The sequence below is a fragment of the Carettochelys insculpta genome, chromosome 5 (assembly GCF_033958435.1).
Source record: "Carettochelys insculpta isolate YL-2023 chromosome 5, ASM3395843v1, whole genome shotgun sequence".
Lineage (NCBI taxonomy): Eukaryota > Metazoa > Chordata > Testudines > Carettochelyidae > Carettochelys > Carettochelys insculpta.
The window spans coordinates 15367181-15384972 of NC_134141.1; the positions used below are offsets into that span (position 1 = coordinate 15367181).

Consider the following 17792-nt stretch of genomic DNA (forward strand, 5'->3'; position numbering starts at 1 on the left):
GGCGGGCAAGGGGAAACTGAGGCAGGCGCACGCTACGAACCCGCCCCGCAGCGGATCTGCCCCACGCGCCTCTTAGCGATGGCTGCTAAAGTGCCTGGGTCTTTCCCTGCCTCACCCCTCCTCTGGACCAGCTGAGTGTTCCACCTGCTACCGTCTAACCCCCTATAGGACCGCACACCAAAAGCTGCCAGGCGGCTTCCCACGCGCGAATCCCAATCGGCTTCTCGCCGCGCGGTGGGTGAAAGCAGAAGCGGATCTCTCCGAGCCGACTGGAGGGAGAGAGGCCAAGCGGGGGATGCCGTGGCGCTGCTATTCGAAGGAGTGCGGGGCTGCCTGGACTTCAGTGCAGCGGGAGGAGCTGCTGCAGCTGCGGGGCCTTCCCGGAGTCGTGGGCAGGGCGGGGCGGAAAGGGTTAACAGCCGCCTGCCTTCGCCGCTGGAGCGGGCGGTGAGTGCAGCCCAGGCAGGAGGCTGGGCAAAGCCGGCGGGGCTGGGGGAAGGACTCGGACGCCTCGGTACAGCCAGCTAATTGCTGGGGGGCAGCGGTTGCTTTTTCGGGGGGCGTTTTCTTTTCATTCCCCCTCCAACCATTCCCCTGCGCTGCGGGACTGGCTGGGGTGCGTGGGGCACCCTGCAGGGGGCAGCTGCCCCTCCTCGGCCGGAACCGCTGCTCCTACCTGGCTAGCGCTGCTGTTCCGCAGCCCCGGAAAGTTTCCTCGGCGGAAGAGCCTCGGGAGAGCCCCTCGCCTGGGAGCGGCCGTGCGCCCCAGCCCGGAGGGGCTGAGCGCAGGGGGAGGACGAGAAGAAGAAGGCGCGGCAGGGGGTGTTCTCCCTCCAGCCCTGGCTCAGCCTCTGGGTTGCCTGGGAAGGGGAAGACGGTGATTTAATGCGAACCCACCTGGCGCGCAGGAGAGAGGAACCACCGCGGGGCTGTGCTGGGGCTTGGCGCCTCCCTGGCCACGGTTTCCCAGCTGCTGGCTGCCCGGCTCATTGCGCCTAAGGAGGGAGACGGGGGATTCAGACGCGAGTTGGTTGTACGGCCGCCGGGGATCTCTCGGGCAGTCCCCAGGTAAGCGAAGGGAGCGGGAGGACGCGGGTGGAGTGGGGGTTCTGGCACTCCGGGTAAATAGGATGGGGGGAGTCGCCGCTCCCTGGCGAGGCAGGAGCCGGAAGGAAAGTTGGCGCCTGGCAATGGGGAGCGCAGCTGGGGAGGGTCTTGCCCTAGATCGCTCCAAGGACAAGAGTGAAATGCTGGTCCCAGGCTGCGCCCCCAGCCCCGCTTCTGCTCCGGGCGTGCGGGGCCGGCGGCGGAGCCCCATCGCCCCGGGGGAGCCCCGCGGGCGGGGCGGGGCGGGGGAGAGCCAAAGGAGCGCCAGGGCTCCCCGTGCCCCCCTCTGCCCGGCAGCTGGCGCCGGGAGCTGTCCGCGGGACTCAAGCCCGGAGCCTCGCCTGGCTTGCGTTGCCCCGGCGCGCCGCTAGAGGCTCCCGGGGAGCGCAGGGAGATGGCCGGAGCAGCGGAGCAACCCGGGGTCCGCCCCCGGCGCCTGGGAGCAGAAGGCGCGGCGGGGTTCCCAGCTCCCCCCATTCCGCGCCCTGCAGCCGGCTTGGGGACGTGGCCTGTCCGGGTGAGCGTCTCCGCGGGCTGCGCCTGCCCAGCCTAGTCCCTGCGCTGCGAGGGGCTTGCCGGCTACTAGCTGCTGAGTGGCCCGGAGGGAGGGTGGCCGGTGCTGTAATTAGGAGGAGGAGCCCTGCCCTGAGAGCAGGCGGGGAGGGGGGCTGAAGAAACTCCATGTGTGTAGTGGCCGAGCCCCTCAGGCGCGCCATCCTGGGGGCCAGTGGCTGGACCAGGTAGAAGGGACTGAACAATAATTGCCCCCAACTCCTCCGCAGCGTGATGGCGGGTGGTTAAAGGAGAGCAACCACACACTGTAGGGATAACTACGAGGCCAGCGTGGGGAGATCCCTTCCTAGCTCAGTGGGAACGGGAGCAAGCCCCTGGTTCGGCTCGGATGCCGAGCAGCTTCTCATTTAAAGCCCTTTGTCCCTCGGCCACCTCGGTGCCAAGTGCGGTGGCAAATGAGCCTCCTGGAGTTTGCACTTTGAATTACTTCTGACCCCACACTGCAGATCTCGCACATGTGGTGTTTTCAGGAGAACCTCTCCAGATAGACGTGCGGGAACCTAGGTCTTGCATGAAACTGGATGTTGATAATCCAGGCAAATAACCAAGGCAGGGGCTATTATACCATGTATTGGTCTTGCTTAGCGCAAAGTTTAATGTCTGTGCTTGGGGAAACAATATCTGGAGTAATGAAATAAGTGAAATATTTCTTTCTCTAGCTTTTTGTAGGACAACACAGGAATCAGTGTTCTCTTTCCATTATCTACATGAGACTGTTATGTTGAATAGTAACAGAGATAGTCGTGCTAGTCTACTGGACTGCTTTTTTTTGTTATGAGACTGTTATATTTGCTGCACTATTGCAAGCTGTTGCCATATCAAAAATAAGACAACCATTTTAAAATTAATAAGGTCAAGTATTTCCAAAATGCATGCAATTGTAGGTTGGCAGGCAGGGGCTTTCTAGCAATGAAGGGAGAGACCATAGAAGTTTATGGTTTTGATACACAAACTAAAATACTTTGCAGGTTGATTAAGCTCAAAGGACAATACTAAGCTACAGACATGCAAACCACTTTGCCCTTTGTTATGACTGAGAAAGGTAAACCAGGACTTGTAAACTCACATATACAGTAAATTCTTCCAGACCACCTGGCTGCAGGCTGTGGGAGGTTGCCCACATTCAGATACTCTGGATCATAGAGTGGTATACCTAGCAATGCATAACACTAAAGAAAAACAAAATTAGATGACAAGAAACAAAAATGTATGCAGAGTACTTTATTTACCAGCAACAGTAGTGTTGTACACTGCAAACTTATACTATATTTTCTGTATTTACTTTCACTATAATATTCTTCTGGCAAAGATAACTATGCTTTGCTTATGGTTAAAATGATGTTTGAGAGTTCCAGATGATAGAATGCCTGATGTGAAAGAGTTTACTGTACCATAGTTCTCAAGCCTCATCTTGCTTTGAACAGCTGTGTGCGACAGCTGGAGAGAATGGCCGTGTGTGATGTTTCGAACAGGGTAACCCTTTCAGATCAGATGTATGTTACGTGTAGTATATGTACATGAGACATGGTGGCACTCAGTGGTCCTGCAGAGACAGAATACACCATAGCAAAGTTAGAGCAGAAGGAAGTCCATATTTTGGAAAGCTATTCTATAACAAAGCAAAGTAGGCAATTTTAAGGAAAGTGACTGCTACCTAAAATCAAAACACAGTGTTTTGTTGGAGACAAACACCCATCCCAGGAATGGACAACCCTGTGCATGATTTGTAGCTTTGCAGTCTATTCACATCAAGATAGTATGTATAGTAACAGTCTGTCCCTCAAAAGCTCACCTAATAAACTATTTTGCTAGTGTTTAAAGTGCTACTTGACTGCTTTTTGTATCACCTATGCATACTATCAAAACATCCATGAATGTTCTTACTTTTACAGGTTGTTTACTATTAATTTAGAAATGTGAAAACCTTCTCATCTCCTTATTTAAAAGCTGAATATTTTGAAATCGGATGAACTGTGTAAGTCTGTTAGTCTGTTCTAGCAAACAAACAGAGAAAAATGAACACATCCAAACTCTTCACTGATTCTTCATGGGTGATGGTCTTAATGTGTAATAACATAAACTCCTGTGTGACTATTTGATATGATAACACAAATGCAGCCCAATAGCTGGCCGTTGTTTCCCCCTTCCCCTAGACATTCTATAAAAGGGCTGTAGGTGGAAATGTTTTCCTGTGCAGTAGGAACAGGAGATGAAGTATTGGAAAAGCTTGTCAGTGCCAAATAGCTATCCGTAAGCTCCAAATTTGTAATGATAATGACTAGTTATGAATAATTCTGTACCTTTTGGTGTGATATAATTAAGATTTATGAACAGATTAACTTGTTGTTCATAATTTGATGTTATCCCCTTCTAAAATCAAAAAGATAAAGGGGACTGGAGGTGGGGAATAAATCAGGACCCTGACGATGCATTTTTAAAATGCATCTGCTTTCATTTCCTGCCACCGCCCGCCCCTTTGGCTATTTTAAAGACCTCAGACTGGAAGAAACATGGCATCTGATTCTAACTTGTGGATGTAAAATTCTAGGGAACTTTGCTATTCGTGGACAACTTGTGCTGGCAGGATATTTTGCTTTTGACCCTGGCCTCTTTATTTTTATTCCTTCTGCCTGTCTAGAAGTCTAATCCAAAGTCCATTGACCTCAGTAGGCAATTGTGTGTACCCAAGCAGGTACAATGTAGTTTAAAAAAAAAAAAAAAAAAAGTCCTAGCTTTAGATCAAATGAAGTGGATTTGCTTCAGTGAAATTACACGCATTATTAATACTCCACTGATAACCCAGTCCCTTTCACAAACAGCTTGCTGGGTGATGAGCCTAATTGTAAATTAGTGCTTTTTTCCCCGGTCTCTTAACAGATGACATTAATAAAGTATTTCTCAATACACTTATCAGTTCAGAGTCACCATTTTTAATTGTAAAAATGTTCCAAATATATGTATACACACTGTATTGTTTGTTACTGTTAATTATTTCTGGATTGATGTTGCTATATCATTAACAGACTTTATTTTTAGCTAAGCCTGGGTCTAATTGTAGGTTCTTACCAATAATTCCTGTATAATTTAGAATGGAAAAATATTTTTCCAATATATTTTTCAGATATTTGGAATCAGTCCTTGGAGTTTTTTATTTTCTAATTCACAAAAAAACATATAGAGACTTATTTTTTTTTTAATTCTGGAAGAACCAGCAAGACAAATTACTACATTTTAAAATCTATTAACAATAAATGAGGTGAACTCCAAAATCAATGAAGCTGAAATAGGTAATGCTAGGCACACATCTGAACGTGTTTCATGCAACATGTAAATCATATGATAATTTTAGTCATTGCATTTCTGGTTGTTAAAATCCTTTTGAAAGTTAGACTTTATAGATTGCAAACTTTACAAATCCCCTAATTCTGCATTCAGATCCCTTGGAGTACTCCTAGTTTCTTATCTGTTCAGTCAGTAAGAAACAAAAATACTCAAAAGAGCAAACTGTAAAGCAGTGCTGTATAGTGACATTTTAGTGACCCAGTTTCTGCTGGTAGAATGCAAGACCGTGTGAGTATCTGTTGGCTCAGGAAACAGCATTTGAAATAATCTCACGTGACTATTTGATGAAAAGGCTAATCTTAATTCTCCTTGATGCTTAAAATAGACATCCCTATCTGTATATAGCAGGGAGTTTCATTCACATACAGATGTGCTGTTAGCTCCTTCGTTGTAGGGATTCTTATAAAAGTTGTTTTGGGTCAAAACAATTATTAACTTAATAGGCCATCCACTGGGAAAGGATTTACTGTGATACTTTTTTTAAAACCACTAGTTGACAAAAGTATAAATAACACATGGAAATGAAGATATTTTTACTGAAGTGTTTTAGGCTTCTTTGGTTTGTAGATGAAGTTTTAGTTGCTCTTTGTCCTGAGTATACAGCCTTTTATAGTACATTGCAAGAGACATTAAATGTCATATAGTCCCCAGACTATAGATGACATTATGTTAATAGAGTGAAATTATATTTTCCCTAGCAAAATATGACTGACTGAGATGGGTATCTAGTTGTTTTCCATATCATTTATTGTGTGATCCCTAGGACAGGAAGCAAATTATTTTTCAGTCATAGAACTGACATCATAAATTGTCTAAAGGGAGATATTTTGACCTTAAACTCAAAACCAAGTGGATGATGCAACAGAAATGTAAGTAAAAAACGCTAGCTTAATTTTCTGGGGCGAATGTGAAATGGTCCAAATTATATTGTGAAGACCACAAATCTTTTTGTTGTATCACATTGTAATATAGTGGAACTATGATTAATTGTAAGATGTCTAGCTTACAGCTAGCATGAATAGGAATAAATAGGATGCATACTATTGCTCCTATATGCAATGAGTAACTATTTACAATAAATGCATTTAAAACAAAACAAACCTCTATATATTTAATGTTTATGGTTATTAAAAGTGACAACTTCTGTGCTTTTTAAACCCATCTTGCAGCTGAAGTTACCTCGATTTGAAAAATAGTAGTGGCAGAATCATAAGAGTCCTACAAAACATGATTTGATTTGTCAGCCTCGCATGTGGTGGTGGCTTAAGTTTAACATGCTGTGGAGGATACATGGTCCATGCTATGCTGCACTGATCTGCTTTAAGCACATAGCACTGCTGGTGTCCAAGCAATGTCTTAGCTTTGATTTCTAGAAACATAATAGGAAAGAAAAACAACAATATAGCTATTTCAAACACACCAGGCTGCAGTTTTGAGAACCCTGGAATACATGACAGCCAAGAGTCCAATCTAATGCTTGCTGAAGTCAGTGCAAAGGACCACCTTGAGTGCAGTAGATGATGATTCATATCTCTGACTCTCAAAAAAGTGGAAATTTTCTTCAGCCCTTTCCCTAACAGCTGCCTTCTTTGTCTGCCTTGTCTTGACAGACTCCTTACTCTGGAACCACGCTCATAGGAATAATTCCCAATGTTCTTGTGATCACAGATAACTCTCTCTCTCTTGTGTTGCGATAACCCTCAATTGCCATTATATATCTATCTGCTACATGTTCTTCCATTCTAGCTGCTAATTACTCTTTGTTCCTATTATATTGGTCCCCTGTTTTTTCCCCTCCCTTTTTAATTCTTTCTGGGGAAATGCATCAGAGCAAGTTGTGTTTTAGAGTTGCAGTTGGTCTCTCACATTTTCATTTAAAGATCTGATGAAATCCTGGTAGGATAATAATGCATGGTGGCCAACTAAGGAAGATGGATCTTGCCTTCTTCAGGCTGTCTCCAAAGTGACTCCCAATCAGGAAAAACTTAGCACTGCCACTGTTGTCATCAGCCTTCCAAATTTCTAACTTCTGCCAAACAGAGAAGGTTTAGTTCTTCCTGAACTCCACCTTGACAAAACACCTTCAAGAACCACAGTGACAATGTAAGTAACTATTCTATTGGCTGTTGGCACAGTGGTGAGAGTATATGACAGAGAGCAGAGACAATCAATGGAGAATTTGATGAGGCTTTATTTCTTTGGGAATGTCTAGCTGTTAGCAGCTAGACTCAAAACTCCTCCTAATGCCTGGTTATGGCAATGAAGGGTGACTTTTTCACCGCTAAATATGAATGTCCTTTTGAATGTACCTGTTGCCTTCAACCTTCCTTCCTATCCTCCTTCTCAAAGCCTTAGTCAGGAAGTGGCCAGTGGGGTGCTCTAAGGGACCCATGCTGAGCCTAAAGGGAAAAGAAGGAGCAGCTCCTTTCTGAAGGCTTTCCTCTACTTTTTGAAGGGTACCCTCACCCCATCCCCTGACCTAAGGGTGGAAGTGAGGCAACAACAACTTCTTCGGGATGAATCTTTGGTTCAACAGGGAAGTATGTGTGGAAGAGTCTATTGCCGCCCCCTCCCCGCCAGCCAGGTCTCAGAAGCTCTGTCTTTCTTGGAGTCGCAGATCACAGTAACCTTCTCCCTTTTTGGATACATGCTGTGGGTTTGTGTGGTGGTTTTTTTTTTTTGTTTTTTTTTTTTTTATACGTAGTGGCAAATGCTTGAGGAAACCAATTATCTAATATATATTTGCTTTATTATTACAGATTTAGGAAGCATGATTATGAAGAAGGACTAGGGCACTGATGGGGAAACTGCAAATGGTGAGTGGCCCTCTATCACCTGAGTGGGCTGTAGCAGCCTGTGAACCACTGGGATTCCACCTGCAGCTCTGAGGCCCTCACTTGCCTCTCACAAACTGAAGCCTGTATTTCCCAGCTCCTTCTCCTGCCTCTTAGCACTTCTGGAGCATTGCAAATTGCCTCATTCTGTTCTCCTCCACTTCTGTCTGAGAGCCGAAACAGCTGATTTGCAGCATTCCGTCCTGAGAGGGAGGAGGAGAGTATGAATCGGGCAATTGACACACTCCAGAAGCGATGGGAGGGAGGGGAAGGAGCATGGATGCTCTGGCATTCAAGAGGAGAAGAGGACAGCCAGGGGTCTGCAGCCCACAGCTGGAGTCCCAGTGGGCCACATGCACCCCACAGGCTTCAGGTTGCCCACCACTGGACTAGGGCCTAGAGAATCTGCTTGTGAATGGATGGGAAGGTGATTCTCTATTGGAAGGAAATGGGATATTTTTTTGCTTGGAAAACTAGTGTTAAATTCTCATCTGTTCTAAATTGTATATCTCCATCAAAGTAATTGGAGCTACTCTGGTCTGTCCCAGTAAAGAATTTAGCCCAATTTGTTTGGGATGTGACTTTTGAAATGTTGATGTTTGTGGAAATTTTGAAAGAAGCTTTTTGCAGTAGTAGCACATTCCAACTTTTTTCTACGTCTGTCATGTGGGAAATACATGGGCACATTTGTGGTCTTGTTATTCTGTTAGATTTGCGGACGTGTGTGTATAAACACCCCCTAATTGAAGAACTTTGCTTGCCTATCACAAGATTATAGAGAACAACTATTTTGAAAAGGCATAGTTTGAAAATTCAGCTTTTTTCTTAACTTGGGGTGGAGGGTGGAAGTTGCAGGATTTTTAGACCATCATTCATGGCTTTTTGGATAGTTATCTCCCAATCATCCTTACATTTTGCATGTATTTGTAATTAATGTAAGGTAAAAATAAGTTGTTGACATCAGAATTTTTGGTAATTGTTCTAAGTGAAGCTGATGAGTTATTCTTTCAGTGCCATGGCTCTGACTGTCTAAGGGTTTACCACCATCTTTAAGATGGATTTTTGACATTTACTTCCTCATCCCCATCCTTTGCCTTCAGAAAAATACTTTTCAGTCTCAAATTTTGCACTCTTAGAACATAAGGATGGCCATATTGGGTCAGACCAAAGGTCCATCCAGCCCAGTATCTACTTTCTTCTCTTGACTTGAATGTCAAGTTGTTCTTGTCCTGCTTTGTTCCCTTAAAAAGTAAGGGAATTGGTGAGGGAAGAGGTCTAGACTGAAGAACTCGGGGTGAGGTGTGGAGGAGGTTTGGAATTATTTTTAAGTTGAAATTGTAGAAGCTGTCAGAAACTTGCATCCCAAACAAGGGAAGAATTTCCTGGAGGAGGGATGCAGAGCAAACTGGATGAGCAATCATCTCTAACAGGTTAAGAGGGAATCAGCCTCCAAGGAATGGAACAAGGGAAGGACCAGGAAGGAAAGCTATCTCTTTTGAGGTAAGAAAGCATACAGGAGAAGGGAGAAGTGTCAAAAGCCAAGCAGAATTGGATTTCATGAAGGGAATTAACACTAATAGTTATAGGTGGCATAGGCAATCTTCACTTCATTCTCCGTGATGGCATTCCTGCTATTTCATTAAGTATTTGTTGGGCCATGCCTAGACTATACTTTGCCCTCCCTTTTTTAGGAAGGGGGAAGAAGAAATGAGGATGTGGAAGTAGAAAACACCACATCTGAGATGGAAGTCTGACCCCGTTGCCAACTCTGTCCACGCTATACAAGCAACGTAATCACAGAACCTATCCACATCAGCCACACCATCAGGGACACGTACACCTGCACATCCATTAACATGATACATGCCATCAAGTTCCAGCAATGCTCCTTTGCCATGTACATTGGACAAACTTGACAGTCTCTGTGACAAAGGATAAACAGACACATATCAGGCATCAAGAAAGGGAACATACATAAACCTGTATGGGATTAACCTCCCTGGACATTTAATAAAGGACATAAAAGTAGCCATCCTTCTTAAGAAAAATCTTCAAAACTCGATTACAAAGGGAAGCAATTGAATCTGACATTATTTGCAAATTCAAAACTATACAATTAGGCTTCAGTAAGGATCTAAATTTGCTAATGCTCTATAGAGGCAACTTCCCTTCGATGAACAGTCGCATCTTCCTGTCAGCTACATTGAATGGCCACAATCCACTGGCCAATCACCCTAATTCACAATGGATCGTAATGTCTTCCTATCACAGTAATTTTCTTACATATCTGCCTTTTGTCTTTCCACTCCAGTCTATCCCTTGAAGTGGGTTTTGCCCACAAAAGCTTGTGCCGTAGGCGCTACAGGCTCCTTGTGTGTATCTGTAGAAGCAATGAACATGGCAATCCCTCTGAGGACATAAACTACTTAGTGGGACTGAATTGGAAGCCCAGATAACCTCCTTCGAAAAATGTCAAAGGTACTGGCATGTGAAATTGCCAGCATAATAGTGAGGATTGTAATGAATCTGTAAGTTGAGCCACCATACCCTACAACTTGAGAATTGCTAACATAGTTCCTATTTGTAAGGGAAAAGCAGTGATCTGTGAAACCACAGGCCTGTTAGTCTGGCCTTGATCGCATACAAGGTCTTACTTTCTCAAAATTTCTTGCAAGTGGTTAGGGACACAGAGGTAAGCAGTAAAAGGTTAAAATACAACACAATTTTACAAAAGGTAGATTGCCCTGGCTCAGTCTGATCTTTCTCTTTGAGAAGATGCCTGGAAAATCAGTTAAAAGAAATCCCGTCGACCTAATCTACCTGGATTCCAGTAAGGCATTTTACAGTTCTACTCAAGAAATCATTAGTTATATTAATCCCCCATCTTCCCCAATTTGAGAATTGAAATATGTTTAAGGAACTAGTTAAAGGGAAGATTACAATGGGCCTTAATGGGAAGGTGAACTGTCAAGCTGTACGGAGTCAGTGGAATTCCTCGAGGATGAGTCCTGGGACTAATCTGATCTACGATTTTCATTAATTACATTGGCACAAAAAGTGGATGCTGGAACTATTTTTGGGGGAGGAGGTGTTGAGCTGTACCTCCCTGTTAGACCTGTTGAGATGGGTTGCCTATTCTCGTGGATTAGACTCCATTGCTGCTAATGGCTTCCAGTCCAGGAGGCTTGACAACCCTCACTGCTTGAGGCTAGAACCACAGCTGTGGGTAACTGTAAAGCTCTTAGTAGGTAGCAGGACCCCAAAGGAGGGTGGTGGATGGGGCTAGGATGCTCCACTTCCTGCTGCTGTTGTGAAGCAGTGACCTACCTGGGAGATGGGCAGCAGAGTATGACAGGCTGCTAGATTGCACTGCTTCCCACCATCACTGTGAGTGGGGGAGGTGGAAAGGCTGACCCCTGTTTGCTGCCATGCCTTCCATGTGATCCTCAAGACTATGTTGGGCCCCATGGGCTAATATCAATATGGGGAACAGTCCCTCCATAGGATGGTTGGAGCGACTTCTGCAGAGCCCCCAAACTATGAGGCCTGGGGTGGCTGCCCCAAATTGTCCTATGGGATGGCTCTGCCAGCCAGTGTTGCAGTACTCCATCGTGCATCTGTTGCCCATAGCCCTCCAACAGGGTGTCTGAACTACCTGCGGCAAGATTGCTATGCAGCTGGTTAAACTGGCTTTAAGGCAACTTCACCCAAGGGAATCTGGAGGAAGAGTTAGGACCTGGCTCTGTAGCTAACTTGCTTGAGTGCTTTAGCTGTTGCTGTGCCCCTGTGCCGATTACAATTGGATAGGGTTCTGCTTTTTCTCGATGTACAGAGAATGCTGTAAACATGCTCACCAGAACATTTTTAAGGTTGAGCTCTTTTGTAACTCTCATGAGTATGTCAGCTCTTGAGATGAAAGCAATATACTCAACTCTGCAATTTTTTGCCTAGGACCTACTTTCAAAGAAGCTTTGAAACATTGCCATGTTGCAAATTACGTAGGCAAATTCTGTCAGAACTAATCCTTCACAACCCTGTTCTGAAGCCTTTATGTAAAATTGACAAAGTCATCTGATATATTCATTCCTGTGGAGTTATTCACTGTAGAGTTTCAACGTTTCTTACACACTATGTAAATAGTGTGCTTCAGACAGTGAATTTAACAGGAGTTGGAAGTGGGTCATGTAATCCTCTTGATCACAGAAATGCGAAACAGCCTCATCCATGGCTGCTGTTGCCTATAAACATTGCCCTTCCACACCCCTTGTGTGGGGGAAGGCAGCCTTACGCCACTGGATGGAGTTAACCTTTATTATGTTGATAGGAGATGCAGAACGCTTGCGTATGGGGTGAATCTCTGGATTTGGTATATACTCTTGAAAACCCAAAGAGCCTCTGTGACCTGCATTGTGTTCGTGACTTCTAGTTTTTACCATCGTATGTCACCTCTCTGAAACATGTCATTCACATGGTAACAAATAGCACCATATTACCTATGAGTGAAAGGAAGTTGATGTGTGCAGTTTATTTCAGCTAGCATTTGGGTACTACAGAAACACGTACATTAAAATTATAGTAATGCACTAAGTGTAGCTGGCACTTCATAGATGAATAAGAAAACAAGGTTCTTGACTCAGATGTCACATCTTGGTAAATGGTAGCTAGGCAATGGAAAATGACAAATTTATTACTTAGTGTATGTCTGGGTAATGATATACAAAAAGGATCTTATTAATGCCATGTTTGCTTTTTCTTAGAGTTGTGGGTCATTAGTTAATATGTTTTGATGGGGGGAATGTTCCATTTCACAGACCTCTTGGAAAAGTGGGAATTACTGTGTTTCAGTTCATTAGTTGTAAATAACTGGCATGTGTCTAAACCCCTCTGTAGCCAGACAGAGTAACCCCCTCATTGAGCGACCCACAGGCTTCCACAGATTTACCCGTGCACTTTTTCCCTGGTTGGGAGTTGCTGAACTTGAGCGAGCCTTAGTTAACATCTCAGGCCAACTAGAAATAGCTCTTAATCATACTGCAGATGCCTTAAATCTTTTAAATAACCAACTCCAATCCGTAGCTCGCTTTGCTCTACAAAATAGAATTGCTCTAGATGCCATTCTAGCCCAACAAGGAGGTGTCTGTGCTGTAATAAATCAGTCCTGCTGCTTTTATGTTAATCACTCAGGACAAATCGAGCAAGATGTCTCTGCTATCAAAGATGCAGTTCAAGTCCTGCATGCTACAGCTGAGACTGGAAAAACCTCATGGCTGGAGTGGTTAGTCCAACAGTTAGGATTTTCTCTCTCTCCATTCCTGCATTCTATTGTAACCACTATTTTGATTGTTCTTATCATAGTAGTTGTGTTTTGTATAACACTGTGCATCGTCAGGAGACTAATTAATATGGCTATCTCCTCTATGCAAATCCGATACATGGAGCTGACACGTGATCCTAGCCAATTCCGCGATTCCCCATATACTGATCGGATCATTGGGCACTTTTAGACCTCCCCCAAGGAGGGCAAAAGGTGCTGGCATCACCGCCACCTTGCGTTCTGGGATGTAGTGTGGTGCATCAGGGGGTGGAATGTAGCCAGACAGAGTCTCCCCCTTACAAGCCAGCTTGCTCGTTGCCCCCCCCCCACTGAGGAGCACACAGGGCACGGAAATGGCTGCTGACAGCACAGTCTTTGATGCCCTCATTGAGGCCCAGATATGCTGGCTTATCGTGACCCTGAGAAGCACAAAGTACAGCTAGAAGGCTAACAGGCCAGACTGTCAACATGAGAGAGGGGGGTGAACCCTCAAGAAATCACCCCAGCTGGCATTGATCAATATGATGCACACACACAATCACTCAGAAGGGGACGTGCCCCGCCCGCACAAAAGAATGTCCTGTACTCCTAAATTGTTTATCTCTTGTCTTACAAGTGCAAACTAAGTAGAAATGCCCTTGTAACAAACTGGAGTCACAAAGACAAACCAGTATGATCTGGCACCATAGATAAGAAAGAGAATACATAACCCAAAAGGGGTATAAAAGATGGGTCCAGCAGAACTCTAATTTTGAGTGCATTCGACCAACTTCCTGCTGGTCGGGTCAGGTGATTGCCTCCCGAGGTCCACAGCTGGGGACGCCCAACCTCGTATTCGTCTTTCCGTCGGAATTGAGTGACCGATCCGGCTTGGCTACGCTGGTATCGAGGAGACGCAGAGAGGGTAAGATACACCCATGCTAGGTCTCTGACTTTTTTTGTGCACAGCTAAAGAATTAGAGCTCTGTAACTAGTATCAAGATATCATTGTGTTAGATGGTAACAGATATCTTTGTATTGGATTGTAACGTAACTTGTTAACACCTGTACTTTGCTAGCATATAAGAAGTAAACAATAGCCTTTTGTAACCACACGCTTATAACTGTAGCTTAATAAACTTGTAACTAGTTAAGATCCAAGCCTAACTATTTTGTTAACCCTTTTGTCACTGCAACACAGCCGGCACAACAAAAGAACTTTAACCATTTGGTTACAACAGCCTGGCCATAGGTAAGAGTGCTAGGAGCTGCCTGCTCTAACAGTAAAAAACTGGGTTGCTTAGGACCCAGGGGAGTCCGTCAGCCTGTCTTGGCTGCTTGCAGCGACGAGCTCTCTGCTCTTGTAGTTTTAAACTTGGATGATAACAAGGGCATAGTTGGTACCTCACCGTACATTACCTGGCCACCGGCTAACACCCTCCACTTTTAGTTGGTATGGTTCACTTTCATTATCTTCATAAATCACCATGTATGATAAGTGGTCAACCAAGGGGACAGAAAAAAGTAGGCAGCAGCACATAAGTTGTTATGGCACAGTTAGTGAGGTGTGTTACCTGGTATGTTTGCACTGAGGTGGACTTTTTGTCTTTCTGTTTTTAAGTGAAAGAAGAAACTTTGATTTAAACTGATTTTTCTTCATAAAAAGTCTGTATTTATAATCTCCTTTTCAGCTAACCTCAAATATGAGGCACAACTTCAGCTATTGTTTGAGTGAATACTCTGATCAAAATTTCATGAAAGAAGCAGTGAACTTTCGCAAATACCTGCCCAATGACACCTATCCACAGTTACATAAGAGGGTTAGATGTTGGGTGTTGCAGAAATGCTTACAACAAATAACTAGATTTGTATGCAGCTCATTGGAAGCACTGACTTGTGTGCAACCTCGTTGTTTTTCTAAACAGCAGAACATCAGAGATGCCTATTAGCAGAATATGATGCGTATTTTGTAATAAATATACATGTATGGAGATATACATCTCAGTGCTAGAATGGACCTTGGGAAACCACGGAGTCTCCTCCCCTACCCTCTTGGCAGGACCAAGCACCATCCCTTCTTTTAATCTTTTTGCCCAGATCCCTAAATCGGCCCTTCAAAGATTGAACTTTCAACCCTGGGTTTAGCAGGCCAATACTCAAACCACTGAGCTACCCCTTCCCTCAGCTGTGCCTGACCAACTCACAGATAAATCCAGACACCAAAAAAAAAAAAATCAGTTCAGAAGAGCTTTGTCATCTGTATTCTTTTCCCTGCAGCCCACTAGGTATATTTTACTATGCTGTGTGTTTTTGAAAAGTGCTGAATACTGAGAGTACAAACAATGCTCTCTGGCTCCTGGAAAATTGGTTTTAAACAGCTGTTTGTGATTGAAAAAAATCACAGTAGCTTACAAAATATTCAGCATGTTGCAAAACATGTTAAGGATCTCAGGGAGATTATATTCAAAATGAACACAAGTGCATGCCTTTCTTGTGGTTTATGGTACAATTCGTTTTCCAAAACAAATTTTAAGACTCAAGGGTAGTAAAGTTTCAGAGTGGTAGCCATGTTAGTCTGTGTCTTGAAGAGCAACAAGAAGTCATATGGCACCTTGTAGACTAACGGATATTTTGGAGCATAAGCTTTTATAGGCAAAGACCCGCTTCGTCTGACAAAGCTGTTCTTTGCCCAAGGGTAGTAAAGAAGCTCAAAAGAGTTTGAGCTATTTAAGATGATTTTGCCCTATGCTTTGGTCTTTGCACACTGAAATGATCCGTTACCCATCCAACAAAGTGAGTTTTATGTGTGTTCATATGAGTGGGTTCTCTCATGAATAACTGCAATAAGTGTGCAGGCAAATTAGGGGCACAATTGCAACTGTAGTTTACAAACGCATGGTGGGCGTAAGAGGCAGGAGAAGGCAGAGCTTTCCCATACTACTAGCCTGGCTCTGCTCCTCCTCCTCAACACATTGTCTCCTAAGGGTGTCTGGGCTTCAGCACTGTGGAAGCTGGTGCTGGGCACCACTCATGCTCTGAGGCCAAAGACCTCAAGGACTAAGGCCCATTCTCCCTGTCCTCTGGGGAAGGCTGGGGCTGCCTACCACCTGCCTTCCCTCTCCTCCTTGCTCCTGCCTGGCCATGAGCCACCTGACTTCCAACACTCCTGTGCTCCTGTTGGAGCTGGCGAGGGTGGGGCCATGTGCCCCCCCATCCTATGCTCCCAGGCTCAGGGGGTGGTAGGGGAAGGCTGAGGCCTTGCACTGCATGCTGGGGGAGGGGTGGCCTGCCCCTATAGTGTGGTGGTGGCAGAGGAACTCGATTCCTGTGAGATATTGGGAAGCAGGGGTGCCATCTGAGGCAGAAGGGGCAGGGCCTAGCCCTCCCCCATGCTGCGCTCTTTTACCACCTTGCCCGCAAATGTGCTGCTGGTTTTTGAAACTGACCTCTGATTATTTCAGTTGTCCAGTAGAAATATTGGAATTACATGAAGTGGACTACAGTTCTCACCTGTCGCCTTTCCTCCATAGTCCTATGACTTTTTTTAAAAATCTTGCAACAGGTGAAAGCAAACATTTTAGACACAAGAAATTTTGTGGACGAGTCGCTTTCTGATTAGTCAGTTTTCTTGTGTTTGCTGCACTTGTGCTTGGTTAAGAACACTATTCCTTGATCTAAGCTCCTAACAAAATTCTAGCCACCATGTTAAGAGATCAGTGGAGAGTTTTTCTTATACCTGCCACTGTAAGAGAGGACAGGAATTGATGTTAGTTCTATTGTTTCCTTTCTGCTTTCTTCTACAATGCTATGCCTGACAGTTTCTGATGCCAAAAAACCAGCAATGTGGACCAGAATCCTTCTTTCTCACCTTCATTGTGGATCAGATGGAAAAACTAACTCCCCAAGCCTTCCAGTTTTTACCATGTATTTTAATTCTGAAAGGCAAGTATATTTTCCATTAGATCTGCTACATTTGAAAGCCTCTGCCTTTGTGAATGCCCAGCTATCATTAAACAGTGTATGCATGAGTTATGTCTACATTATGTTGCTGTCTCAAAAGAGGAATGCAAAGAGGAAAATCAAAAAAGCAAATGAAGTGCTGATTTGCAAATCTCATGCTTCATTTGCATAATCCCATCTGATTGGTCTTTTGGGAGAGATTTTTGTCGGCCCTGTGGGGGAGCATAGATGGGATTCCTTCAATGAAAAGCCCCACTTTTGACAGAACCCTTATACCTCATATTTTTCAGGTATAAGTGGTAGGTAGAAAGTGGCACTTTTTGTAGAAAGCAGAGCTTTTTTTAGAGAGAACCCTGTCTACATGGCTTTTTTTTTTTTTTTTTTTTTTTTTTTGGACCAAATCCCTCCTGGAAGAATGATCACATGGGATTACGCAAATGAAGCATGAGATTTGTAAATCAGCTCTTCAGTGGTATTTTTGATTGCCCTCATTTGCATTCCTCTTGAGAGAGGAATGTAGTGTAGACATGCTTAGTAATAATTTGTGAAAATAATAATAATAGACTAAGTCTTCTATTTCCTAATGGAAGACAGGACTGTTGATCAAGATGTGCTATGGAATCTTTATTTTTTGTGGTGAAAGTCACTAGATGGCACTTTATATAAAAGTTTACAAGTTGCTT

The 17792-nt window shown here is 44.4% G+C and overlaps 1 protein-coding gene across 5 annotated transcripts in view; it reads left to right on the plus strand.

Moving 5' to 3' along the window:
• The first annotated feature begins 941 nt into the window (after nucleotides 1-941).
• The window catches only part of LINGO2 (leucine rich repeat and Ig domain containing 2), a 663558-nt gene continuing 646707 nt past the window's right edge, over nucleotides 942-17792 (plus strand). For 3 of the 5 annotated variants that reach the window (XM_074994697.1, XM_074994695.1, XM_074994694.1), the window contains exon 1: nucleotides 942-1068. The gene's annotated coding sequence lies outside the window, so the exon portion shown is untranslated. Of the gene's footprint in view, nucleotides 1069-1509; nucleotides 1625-5600; nucleotides 5892-7781; nucleotides 7839-17792 lie in introns of those variants that run through there. The other 2 variants (XM_074994698.1, XM_074994696.1) reach the window with 2 other exon arrangements.